This window comes from Schistocerca gregaria, chromosome 4 (genome assembly GCF_023897955.1).
Source record: "Schistocerca gregaria isolate iqSchGreg1 chromosome 4, iqSchGreg1.2, whole genome shotgun sequence".
In the NCBI taxonomy this organism is placed as follows: Eukaryota; Metazoa; Arthropoda; class Insecta; order Orthoptera; family Acrididae; genus Schistocerca; species Schistocerca gregaria.
This window is the reverse complement of record NC_064923.1, coordinates 535,062,157-535,075,250: the sequence shown is the minus strand read 5'-3', so window position 1 is coordinate 535,075,250 and position 13,094 is coordinate 535,062,157. Positions and strand designations below refer to the sequence as shown.

General features: G+C 43.7%; 1 protein-coding gene across 3 annotated transcripts in view; it reads left to right on the top strand.

The window, feature by feature from the left end:
• LOC126266744 (nephrin-like) overlaps positions 1–13,094 on the top strand; it is a 644,568-nt gene that overhangs the window by 526,266 nt on the left and 105,208 nt on the right. The window lies entirely within an intron of this gene.

Below are 13,094 nucleotides of genomic sequence, written 5' to 3'. Positions count from 1 at the left end.
ATGACCACGAACCAAGAAGTTGATATGCTAAGCTGTAACAATAGATTAATTTGTGTAGAGACAAAATTAAAAGTTGGATCTTGACACAGAATATTAGAGTGTCAGGTCGTATAAAAATCACGAACATGAGGAGGAATTGCTGCTGGTTTGCTAACAATATACACCTGTAATCCTAGTTTGACTACAGAAAACGTGCTGTGGACGCCATCGTGAGTGGAGAATCGCTAATAGTAATGCAGAATATGCCTAATTTAAAACTGTGATTGACGACTAATAGAAAAGGCATGGCTTTGTATGCAAATAGATAAGTGCTGACTGCGGCAACTGCAGATGGCAACGAGTAGCGGTAATGTAGCGTATAATTCGCTATATGCAGCTGCTGCGACACTCTACCAAAACTGTGGTAGTATGACGTGAAGTCGACGGGTATATGTTGATGATGACCAAGCTCCAAGAGTCGTCATGTCTAAGCTGCAAGAGTCGTCAACTGCCCAGCGTCCCTTCTGCCGTCTTCCGGAGTGGAGCACGATTAATTCGCGGCCGCGCGAAAAGTTAATTATCAAACGGATGTACGGAAGAGCACCACTATATGCAATATCCCTGTGGACACGGAAAAGGTTAAACGACTTCACCTTACGATCCTCCAGAAGCGAGTGCCCGATTTTCTATCTTTCACGCCATAACATGGACACAGATACTGTTGCTGTCAAAAATTTCCAGTCCTGGCATAGGAACCAAACCCGTCTTCAATAATGAGCCCGAAACAGGCGCTGTCTTCTCACGCCACATAAACAGAAAAAACACCGTCTGTCAATCTGAAGGCGTCCCGTCAGATCTAAAAGGCGCCTTGAACGTAATCCACCCACCAATCACAGGCCCCGCCATGTCTGCATACGGGACAACTCAAGCGTTGAGTGCAGCGCAGTTATGGAACATTTAAATTTGCTCATCTACGTGGTGCCATCCGATGGGCGTCCTGCAGAACTAGAGTACAGTTTCCGCGAATTCTAACACACCAAGCGGTGTGGTTACCGCAGACCCACACTATACCATATGAAAAAAAATAAGGCTTCCATGAACACATAGAGCGAGCTATATAACGATTTAGCTGTTGTCGAGCCGCGGCGGTGCGGTGGCAACTTGAAAGACCAGATGTGACTGTGATGTCCTTCGCCGCTTTCACTTACTGCCTCGCTTCCTTTCGGAAAGCTCTCCGACTCGCTACAGTCACGGGTACGGCCTCGGCCGAGTACAGCCACGGCTTAGCGAAACATAGTGTTGAGAAAAAGAGACCCATTCCTTCACCGATGAAATTCACCAGAAGTGCAGGTATTGTGAGTTCAGTCACCGATTCGTTCCTTGTATTACATAACAGAAATAAAATGACAACAAGGAGATTATCACTTATATGTATTTTGAATTACTAAAAGAAAAGAAATGGATGGGAAACGACCTTATGAGTCTTCCAATGAGTGTGGGTGGGGCAGAGGGGGCCTGTCGCCTTTAATACGTTAGTAAGAAATATTTACAGGAAACAGAGAGAAACATCTTCCTCGTTTTCGATAATACACTTTAATTCCTGTGCGATCGTCCACTTACAGTGCTAGGTGTGCGGTAGACTTTAATTCAGGAGGTATACTGTAGATGTTTGAAAAATTTCTGTGTTCAAGCTAGCAACGTATTCATGAGTGCTGCATCAGTTCTGTACTGACGTGCCCTTCAGTAGCCCAAAAATACCAAGCGAACTTTCCGCTAGATACCGCATTCTTGGATAAAACATTTAACGGAATGTCTGAGTATATTTCCCTGGACCTGCCTAAACTGTCATGAGTTGTTCCTCACATTGAGATTAAATTGTACAAATCAAAGCAGAAATTATTATTCTAAAATTTTACATCGATCATGAGTGATCTCGATTACTAATGCTTTATCTACGCTATATAAACCGCTGCTAACCGCTGACAAATTGACGAGTCGCGTTCCGTTTACATACTGTGACTCTTGCGAGGCAAGGTGCTGTTCGATCGGTGGATATTTCCGTCTGTTGTTATTATCAGTAATGTAATCTCATCTTATAAATCATGGACGGAGAAATATTCCGCACCAGGTCTCGGGGTTACGTGGTACACTTCATACAATATGCCGTTCGTCCAAGAAGTTCCGTGGCTAGTTTTATTCCTGGCTTACAAGAGATGTCAGAGCTGTAACTATGGTAACAATAGATGTGCAATCGACCAGTCAGCTGTGGCCAGGCTGTGTTAAATAATGGACGTGTGGCCGTAGTGTGTCAAGGTTGTTGTGTCACAAATCGCAGTTAAGCAATATCCCTAAATCAGGTGTTCAAGGCATGTATAGAAAGACTCGTGGAAGAGAAATGTATGAGAAAAGTTTGCCGCACACACACTGACTACCGAAAACAACCAATGACGTGTGGACGCCTGCCACGACTTGGCTGAAATACCGGACGCGGACATTCCTTTTCTAGAAAAAATTATCACGGATGACGAGGATTGGTGTTGTTAATAGGAAACCACAACAAAACGATGAAGTGTAGGAAGTCACAAGAGGTGTCAGTGCTTTGAAGACATAACCGAGATAACGTGCGAGTTAAACAACGTACCAGAGACGGATTTTTCTGACAGTTTCACATGCTTATATGAACGGTCTGTGCGTTTTACTCAATTGGGGGGAGACAATGAAGAACACTTGAAACATTAAAACTATCCTCTCAGCGTTTCTCTTTTTCTTTTTCGAAATTCAATTTCTCCTTTTGTACTGACTGCGTATAGTTAGTTGTACGCCAACTGTTTTCAAATCGAGAAAGTATACCAATAGCCTCGCTTCTCAAGGCAGAATAACTACAGCTATGATTTTAATGGTGCAGTTGACAACAGAGATGACGTAGACAAAAATGTTACTAGCGCAATGTGTCAGCAGAATAAAAGTGTTCTGTGGTGAAACGCCTTGTCACAGCTGAAATGTATAAACCTAATTTTTTACCAATTATTACGAATTTATTCACTATCAAATAGTTCATCTACATATATTTACCGAGCTAAAGTTAATATCGTGCCTCTCATGACCAGAAAAGTCTACACTCGCTTGGCCAAAGCTGTGGGTTCTTTCTTGCTCTGGGAGATGACTCATTGGAAACCCAACAAATGAAATATTAGTTCTCTTTAGTTCATGTGTGAATAAAATGTTAAGCATACATTTACATCTCTTCTCTTGAAATACAATGTTCAACAATGACAAAAGTCCAATTTTCGTCTGAGACAGGAATAACTATTTATTCTTACTTGATCATGCTGACTGTTTCATCTGAGGTCACGAGCTGAGCTTATCTCTTTCATTCTCGGTTCTATGCTGACCTCCATGCGAGGACACTGAAGTGCTGAGAGAAACGGCGTGTCTCCTTCAGCTTCCCCCACTCATCGTCAGAACATAACCTTGAGTGTAAAATAATACATTTCCATAGCTTTGTTCTTTTGGTGGTACTTTAGGATTCTTGCTAACCATGATAATTGGTTGGATCTTCGTTGTTAGAACCACGCCACATGACCTAAATAATTGACTTACGAACGTATGAGAGGCAATCAATAAATAATGCAGAAAATCTTTTTTTTCTGAAAGTAGGTTAGTTCTATTCAGGATTCCAATACGCCATATTATTCCCCCCTCCTTTGGCTACAACACCCTATTTTCCAACATAATCTCCGTTACACCTTACTGGGAGGGCCCATATGCCTTTAGGCCACTCTACTAGTCGATCTCGGAGCCAACGTCTTGCTGCCACAATAACCTGCCAATCATCGACGTACTGCTTCCCGTGGAGTACATCCTTCATTGGGTCAAATAGATGGAAGTCGGAAGGCGCTTGATCCTGTCTGTGGGGTGAACAAAGAAGGACAGTACAATGAAGTTTTGTGAGCTCCTCTGGTGGACACAGACTTATGTGAGGTCTCTCATTGTCATGGAGAAGGAGAAATTGTTTGGCATTTTTATGGGGACGAGGACGCTGAAGTGCTTTCTTGAATTTCCTGGTGATAGCACAACACACGCCAGAGTTGATCGTTGCACCATGAGGGACGACATCAAACACATTATCTTTAAGAATTCCAGAAGACCATCGCCATTAACTGACCAGCTGTGGGTGCAGAAGAATGGTGGTGTGGTGCCACTCCAAGGGCTGTCATTTTGTTTTCGGTTCGAAGTGATGGACCTGTATTTCATCGCCTCTGACGACGTTAGAAAAAAAAAATAATAGCAGAATCAGCCTCGCAAAGCGCAAGCTGTTCTGCGCAGACGGTCCTTCGTTGCTCCTTATGGTCTTCTGTTAGTGGACGAGTGTGGTGGACGTGTGTCAGCATTATGAACAGAGACATTCAGTCATGCAGCGAAGAGTTTGATTGTGAGCTGTCGATCACCTCGAATGAGAGTATCCGCACGTTCCAAAATTGCAGGAGTCACAGCTGTGTGCGACCAGCTGGCCGCCGGAGGTCGGACAGGTTTGCGAGACCTTGCTGCAATGATGGGTTGCTCAACGACTCACCATGCTTTTGTTCATTGCCAGGCCTCCGTAGACATTCTGCAAGCGACTATGAATATCTGCGATGCTCTGATTTCCGGCAGCTTACTAACAACTGTCTACTTGGAACGTAAGTCCATTTTGAAGCTTATTTACAAGGCCGCTACCTATAGGAACTTCATTAAACTGTAGTTTTGAGTATTCCACGATTCCCCACAACAAATTCCGCATTTTTTTCGATTGAAACTGTCCGAGTGAAAATAAAATATCTTGCAGTACTTATTAAAGGCAGTCTGGAAAAGATTTTATGATATCGTGTAGTGAGAGAACAGTAGAAAGCGAAATTTTATCGAAGTTGAGCCCCTCAACACGTTTCACCAGCACTGGAAAGAGAGTGCAGGACAGTAGACAGAAGAAGGCGAAGAACGACAAAGAAGGAACAGGCAGCTGCTCTGGCATTTCTCTCTCACCTTCTTCTGTTTTTCCGGTGGCCTGTGGGCGAGAAGTGGGCAGCAAAGAGAAAGATAGGTTAGGCCGAGAAAAGCTAGAGACCGTTTCGTTTGTAAATGCAAGGAAGTTTAGGTTACTGGCAGCGAGACGGTTTTACCCGCGATTTAGCGGCCGCGAGAGGGAATAATGCGAGTTTTATGTCGGTGAGGAAGGACGGTAACGGGATAGCTCTAGGTGCTCCATCTCCGTTACGGGTGGGGAGTGCTGCAGTTAATCTGCATTAGGCGCCGGGAACGGACGGCGCGTCCCCTCAAAAACGTTCGCCGGGCCCCTGTAGCCTGTAGCCTGGCCACCGCCGTCGCGCTGCCGGCCGCCCCCCCCCCCCCCCTCCCCGTCTCCCGCCTACCGAAAATGGGCCGCCGGCCATTAAGTTAAAGGCGTCGCAAATATGCAGCAGCACTGGCAGTAGCGGCGGCGGTAAAGGCGACGGGCGCGGGAGGACGCCGCCGCGCGTGGAAAACTGTAACGGCGCGGCCGGGCGTCGCATCGGCCGCTGTGGCCGGCCGCCGTCCTCCAGAACGGCCCGCCGGCGCCTGCCAGCCGCGCCCGACCACCGGCCGCTGCGTTCACTCGGCGCCTTCCTATCTGGCGCACGCTGCCCCGCCTGTCACAGTCGTCAAGGCCGTTAAAGCCCTTGTGGAATTATGAGGGGACCATTCGAAAAGTCTATTGACTGCTGTCGTCACTCCACATGTTCAATACATGGGGGTCATGGTGCGGCGATATTCACCAAGAACGTTACTAGAAGATATGAGAAGTAATAACAATTTCGTCAACCCTGTGTCTGTACCGGTTTTTTCAAAAGCGACCGGTTTTGATGGTCCACTCCATCGTCCGTCGCCAGGGTCCTACGTACAGGGTGGGCGAGAACTTCCCGTACCCCTTAGTATGGTATGCTAGTTGATTTGATTTGTTTCAGTACAACTACTTGCCTAAACAGTATGTGTAAGGCGGGTCCTCCACATGTTTGCTGGTTTATGTTACCCCAGAGAATTTTGTTAAACTGTGCGTGCCTTCGGAGATTTATAAAGGGTGTTACAAAAATGTACGGCCAAACTTTCAGGAAACATTCCCCACACACAAATAAAGAAAAGAGGTTACGTGCAAATGTGTCCGGAAACGCTTAATTTCCATGTTGGAGCTCATTTTAGTTTTGTCAATATGTCCTGTACTTCCTCGATTCAACGCCAGTTGGCTCAATTGAAGGAAGGTAATGTTGACTTCGGTGCTTGTGTTGACATGCCACACATTGATCTACAGACTAGCATCTAGCACATCAGTACGTAGCATCAACAGGTTAGTGTTCTTCACGAACGTGGTTTTGCAGTCAGTGCAATGTTTACAAATGCGGAGTTGGCAGATGCCCATTTGATGTATGGATTAGCACGGGGCAATAGCCGTGGCGCGGTACGTTTGTATCGAGACAGATTTCCAGAACGAAGGTGTCCCGACAGGAAGACGTTCGAAGCAATTGATCGCCGTCTTAGGAAGCACGGAACATTCCAGCCTATGACTCGCGACTGGGGAAGACCTAGAACGACGAGGACACCTGCAATGGACGAGGCAATTCTTCGTGCAGTTGACAATAACCCTAATGTCAGCGTCAGAGAAGTTGCTGCTGTTCAAGGTAACGTTGACGACGCCACTGTATGGAGAGTGCTACGGGAGAACCAGTTGTTTCCGTACCATGTACAGTGTGTGCAGGCACTATCACCAGCTGATTGGCTTCCACGGGTACACCTCTGCGAATGGTTCATCCAACAATGTCTCAATAATCATTTCAGTGCAAATGTTCTGTTTACGGATGAGGCTTCATTCCAACGTGATCAAATTGTAAATTTTCCCAATGAGCATGTGTGGGCTGACGAGAATCTACACAGATTTTCTGTGAACGTTTGGGCAGGCAATGTTGGTGATGTCTTGATTGGGCCCCATGTTCTTCCACCTACGCTCAATGGAGCACGCTATCATGATTTCATACGGGATACTCTACCTGTGCTGCTAGAACATGCCCCTTTACAAGTACGACACAACATGTGGTTCATGCACGATGGAGCTCCTGCACATCTCAACAACAGATTCGGTGACCGATGGATTGGTAGAGGCGGATCAATTCCATGGCCTCCACGCTCTTCTGACCTCAACCCTCTTGACTTTCATTAATGGGGCATTTGAAAGCTCTTGTCTACCCAACCCCGGAACCAAATGTAGAGACTCTTCGTGCTCGTATTGTGGACGGCTCTGATACAATACGCCATTCTGCAGGGCTGCATCAGGGCATCAGGGATTCCATGCGACGGAGGGTGGATGCATGTATCTTCGCTAACGGAGGACATTTTGAACATTTTCTGTGACGAAGTGTTTGAAGTTACGCTGGTACGTTCTGTTGCTGTGTGTTTCCATTCCATTATTAATGTGATTTGAAGAGAAGTAATAAAATGAGCTCTAACATGGAAAGTAAGCGTTTCCGGACACATGTCCTCATAACATATTTTCTTTCTTTGCATATGAGGAATGTTTCCTGAATGTTTGGCCGTACCTTTTTGTAACACCCTGTATACAAGTGAAGAAGTACTATGCCATCTATCGCTTTTGCAATGCCCGGGTTTTGGACACTGAGCGCAGCCGATTGGGAAGAAAACGAGCCGCAAACGCGAACCTCGGTATCTCAGTGAGTGTGCTGGTTACGGAGGCAACGCTTGGCAGATCAGTTCTCGCATACGAGCCTTGTGGGTGTCAAGACTTCCAGCGACTCAACCGGGCTTGGAAGGGGAGCCGGGGAGCGAGCTGGGCAGCACTTGACGCCGACAGGTGGACGCAGCTACAAGTCCTCGCCACTCTGCGGGGACGAATGTACGGTCGGACGCGAATAATGTAATCACATTCAGGCGGAATAATCAGCAGTAATCAACGGCGTGAGGATGTAGAAGGCAGTGAAAACGACTTCATTAAAGACACATAATGTGTATCCACAGGATCCTGTAATTGAAAAAGTGTCGTGATGATAACTTCATTGCCTAAAGATTCCGGGATAATGTCCCATTTGTATGTCCGGGGGGCGCTGTCATAGGGAGGTGAACATGAGGAAAAGACTGAATGACCAACGAAAGGATAACGTTCTACAAGACGGGGAGTGTAATGTCAAAGCTTGAACGTGGTATGGTAGATAGAAAATCTGAAAAGGAAGATGAAAAGGCTCAATTTTGATACAGTAGGGGTCAGCGAAATGAAATAGAAAGAAGACAAGCATTTCTGGTCAGATGGGTGCAGTCTAATGTCAATAGCAGCGGAAAATGTCATAATGTGAGTTTCATTCGTCATGAATAGGAAGGTAGTTACAGTGAACAGTTCAGTGATAGGGTTGTTCTTATCAGAATCGACAGCAAACCATCACCGACAATGATTATTCAGGGGTACGTGCCGACGTCATGAGCTGAAGATGAAGAGATAGAGAAAGTACTTGAGGATACTGAACAGTTGAAGTGAGATGAAAATTTTATAGTAATGGGGGACTGGAATGTAGTTGTAGGGGGAGGAAGAGAAGAAAAGGTTACTGGAGAATATGGGCTTGGTGTAAGGAATGAGAGTCGAGAAAGACTAACTGAGGTCTGTAGTAAATTTTAGCTAGCAATAGCGAATACTCTGTTCAAGATTAACAGAAGGAGGAGGTATACTTGGAAACGACCGGGTAATACGGGAAGATTTCAGTTAGATTACATCATGAGTAAAGAGTGAATCAGAAATCTGATACTGGACTGTAAGGCGTGCCCAAGAGCAGACACAGACTCAGATCACAGTATAGTAGTTGTGGAAAGTAGGCTGAAGTTTAAGAGATTATTCATGAAGAATCAAACCGTAAATAAGTGTGATACGGAAGTACTAAGGAATGAGATACCCTTGAAGTTCTCTAGGGCTATACACAAAACAATAAATAATGACTCAGTAGGCAGTACAGTTGAAGAGGAATGGCTGTCTATAAAAAGAGCTATCACAGAAGTTGAAAAAAAAGGGTGCAAAGAAGGTAACTGTGAAGAAATCATGGGTAACAGAAGAAATACTTCAGTTGATCGATGAAAGAAGGAAGTACTAAGACGTTCAGAGAAATTCAGGAATACACTAATACAAATAGCAGAGGAATGAAATACGTCGAATGTTCTGGCAAGCTAAGACGAAATTGCTGTATGAAAAATGGGAAGAAATCGAAAAAGAAATGATTGTCGTAGGGATAGAGACAGCATATATGAAAGTAAAAAAGAACCTTCGGTGACATTAAATGCAAGGGTGGTAGCATTAAGAGTGCAACGAGAAGTTCACTATTAAATGCACAAAAGAGAGTGGATAGTAGGAAAGAGTAAATTGAAGGCCTCTATGGGGGGAGGTGGGGGGGGGGGGGGGCAGAGGGAAGATTTGCCTGATGCGATAGAAGAAGATACACGAGTTGATTTAGAACAGATTGGGGATCAGAGTTACAAACAGAATTTGATAGAACTTTGGAGGACTAAAGATCAAATACGCGGAAGGGATAGTTAACTTTCCATCAGAATTTCTAAAACCATTGGGAGAGGTGTCAACAAAACTACTATTCACGTTGGTGTGTACAATGTGTGAGTCCGGCGACGTATTATCCACGTAATTCCGAAGACGGCAAGAGCTGAGAAGTGCTTAATACCTAATGCGTCAAAATTGCTGACACGAATAGCATACAGAAGACTAGAAAAGAAAATTAAGGATGTATTAAATGAAGACCAGTTTGGCTTTAGGAAAGGTAAAGGCACCAGAGAGGCAATTCTGACCTTGCGGTTGATAGCTGAAGCAAGATTAAAGAAAAACCAATACACGTTCATAGGATTTGTTGACTTGGAAAAAGCGTTCAACAATCGAAATGGTACAAGAAGTTCTAAATTTTCAACAAAATAGGGCAAACTAGAGGGAGAAACGTGTAATATACAATATGTACAACAGGCAAGAGAAAATAATAAGAATGGACGACCAAGAAGGAAGTGATTGGATTAAACAGGATGTAAGACAGGGGGGCTGTATTTCCCCCTACTGCTAAATCTGTACACTGAAGAAGCAACATCAAAATTAGAAGAAAGGTTCAGGAATGGAATTAAAATTCAAGGTGAAAGGATATGAGTGATTTGATACGCTGATGACATTGCTATCTTGAGTGAAAGTGAAGAAGAATTACATTATGTGCTGAATGGAATAAACCGTCTCATGAGTACAGAATATGGACTGAGAATAAATCGAAGAAAGTCGAAAGTAATTTGGAGCAGCAGAAGGAGAACAGTGAGAAACTTGGCTTCATTACTGATGGTCATGATGTAGATCATGTTAAGAGAGTCTACTACCTAGGCAGCAAAATAACCAATGACGGTCGGATCGAGGAGGACATCAGTAGCAGACTAGCACTGGCAAAAATGGCATTCCTATCCATGAGATGTGTACTAGTATCAGACATGGGCCTTCATTTGAGGAAGAAATTTTTGGTAGTGAAACGTGGCCTGTGGGAAAAACGGAACAGAAGAGAATCGAAGCATTTGAAACTTGATTCTTTAGACGACTGTTGAAAATTAGGTATACTGACATGTTAAGGAATGAGGAATTTCTGCGCTAATCGGAGAGGAAAGAAATATGTGGAAAACACTGACAAGGATAAGGGACAGGATAATAGGACATCTGTTACGGCATAAGGGAATAACTTCCATTGTATTAGAGGGAGCTGTAGAAGGCAAAAACTGTATAGGAAGACAGAGACTGTAATACATCCAAATAATTGAGGACGTAGATTTCAGGTGCTACTCTCAGATGAAGAGGTTGGCACAGGAGAGGAATTATTGGCGGGAAGCATCAAACCAGCCAGAAGATTGATGACATAGGAAAATAAAAACACACACACCCACACACAGCATAACGTATAAAGTATCTAGAACCTTACGCCCTGTAAAGAGGAGGCTCTGTAAAGCGGAGGTTCTCAGTGGCCTGCCAGCGGCCCTCTTCCCAAATAGAACCGAATTTGTCAGATCTTCGAAATAAGCAGGATTCTCGAGCCTCTTTATAAGTTACACGTGCAGCTGCGAGCGAAGTAATTATTTCCTATGCATTTTGTCCACTGTTTTAGGGTGTGCTACACAGAATTTTGGGGCAGCAAGTAAACATCTAAAACAATGAATCAGTTTCCTTGCTCTGTGAACTCGCGATTTTAAGGAAAAATTGTATATACAGAAGTTACGTAGGCCAACTCGTACTTTATTAATTTCGCAGACACGTTAGAAAGAAAAGTCGTCAGTTCAATAGAAAATTTAACTCTTTCGAGGACAGCTTTCGTGGACTGAACAGGGAGTCTGTGAAATGTCACACACCCTTCCTGTCATTTTTCGTTCATTGATAAGTTTTAGTGCAGTATCAGATTTGGTATCGGTATCAAGAAATAGTTTTCAGAGGCACCTCTAAATCTATCCAGAATGAGCACCTCTAAAGCGTGCTTCAAGCCTCCCAAGGGGAGATCGGAAAGGATATTAAGTGTGTGGAGTTTCTGGCTGCAGTACTTGGTGGTTATTGTGTATACGTACATCATTAATGGAAGAAGAGTTGATTTCAGGACGTCATAGCGCCAGAATAATGGTGCCCAGATTTTGGCAACGTACGTCATAGAACAGACAAATTACCACTTGAACAATTGTTTACACAAACTAATAGTGCAAATATATGATGATGTCACAGTTATGAGTGGTTCGTCACACGGTATGCAAGCTCGTGTAAAAGAAAAGTTTTATAATTCGCCTCACATACATTACTGTGGCTATCAGTTGAATCTGATTTCTCTTGGAACCGTTTCGATTACTAACAACTGGTGAATATTTTTCGCCAAAATTCAGGGACTTTGTAGTTCCTTTCCAGCAACCCCACATAGAACAGCAATTTTCGACGAAATAGAACAAAAACTGCTGTCATGTTGAGGTGTGCTCCTTGGAATTAACAATCAAGGGGTGTCAACACGATTCAACCAATATAGGGAAGATGTTATCAAGTGCATGAATAATAGGACGAACGGGGGAAATCTGTGTAATGAAAGTACCATCGTATAAGCCTGTGGCTTAACAATGATTTCTAAGAACAATAGTTTATTTTCTGTCTCTCGTTTTTTCATGAAATTATGATCCATGTACATATTTTGTATACAAGCTACGGAAAAAGGTAATTCACCCAACTTACGCACAATATCAGCTGATAGCTTTTGAGCATAAAGTTACAAACATTAGGAAACACGTGACTGAAAATTCAACATATTTGTGCAAGTATCATAGACAAGAGCGAGGACTGCAGGTATGTGGATGTTTTAAGTTACGAGGCGAAAGAAAGATTTGAATTTACTGTCCATCTAGTCTCAGCCTCTCTCTTTATAACAGAGAAATTCACCACTTACCGTCCCAGTTTTCCAGAAATTTCTTGGAGCTGTTTTTTAAAGCTAATCTCTTTTGGAAGCAAATACACGGTACTCTCTGTTGTGTATGGAAGAGTGGAGTATAAATGTATGTCTGTAGTTTTGAGCTTCATGGATTACGTTGCCCTCTATGGGACGTAAATCCTGAGTTCAAAACATGATTGAAAAGTTGGCAGACATAAAGGAGAGAATAATAGAACTCATATGCAAATTATCACCACAACATCAAACGAGAGAGACACAATCGAATGGCGTTAACATCAATCCTGCAGAGAGAGAGAGAGAGAGAGAGGTTAGTAAGACAGACCTACTAGTTTTTACATTCATAGAGTGGCAGTTCATCTTAATTTCTCCTATTGAACAAAGTAGTATTTTGTACTGTGTATATGTTCTGGTGTTATTACGAGTTGATGCTGCATTGACATGAGCGAACGGTCTGTTTACATCGTGAATTACGTCTACCAGAAAAATGAGAACTCTGCTCACTATCTATCCTTTGTTAATTGTTTCCTTGGTGAGCATAGTGCTCGACCATCATTGCTGGTCACGAGCCGCCACTTGAGTGTCCAATATAGATATGTTCCTCATCATGCTGTAAACACATATCCC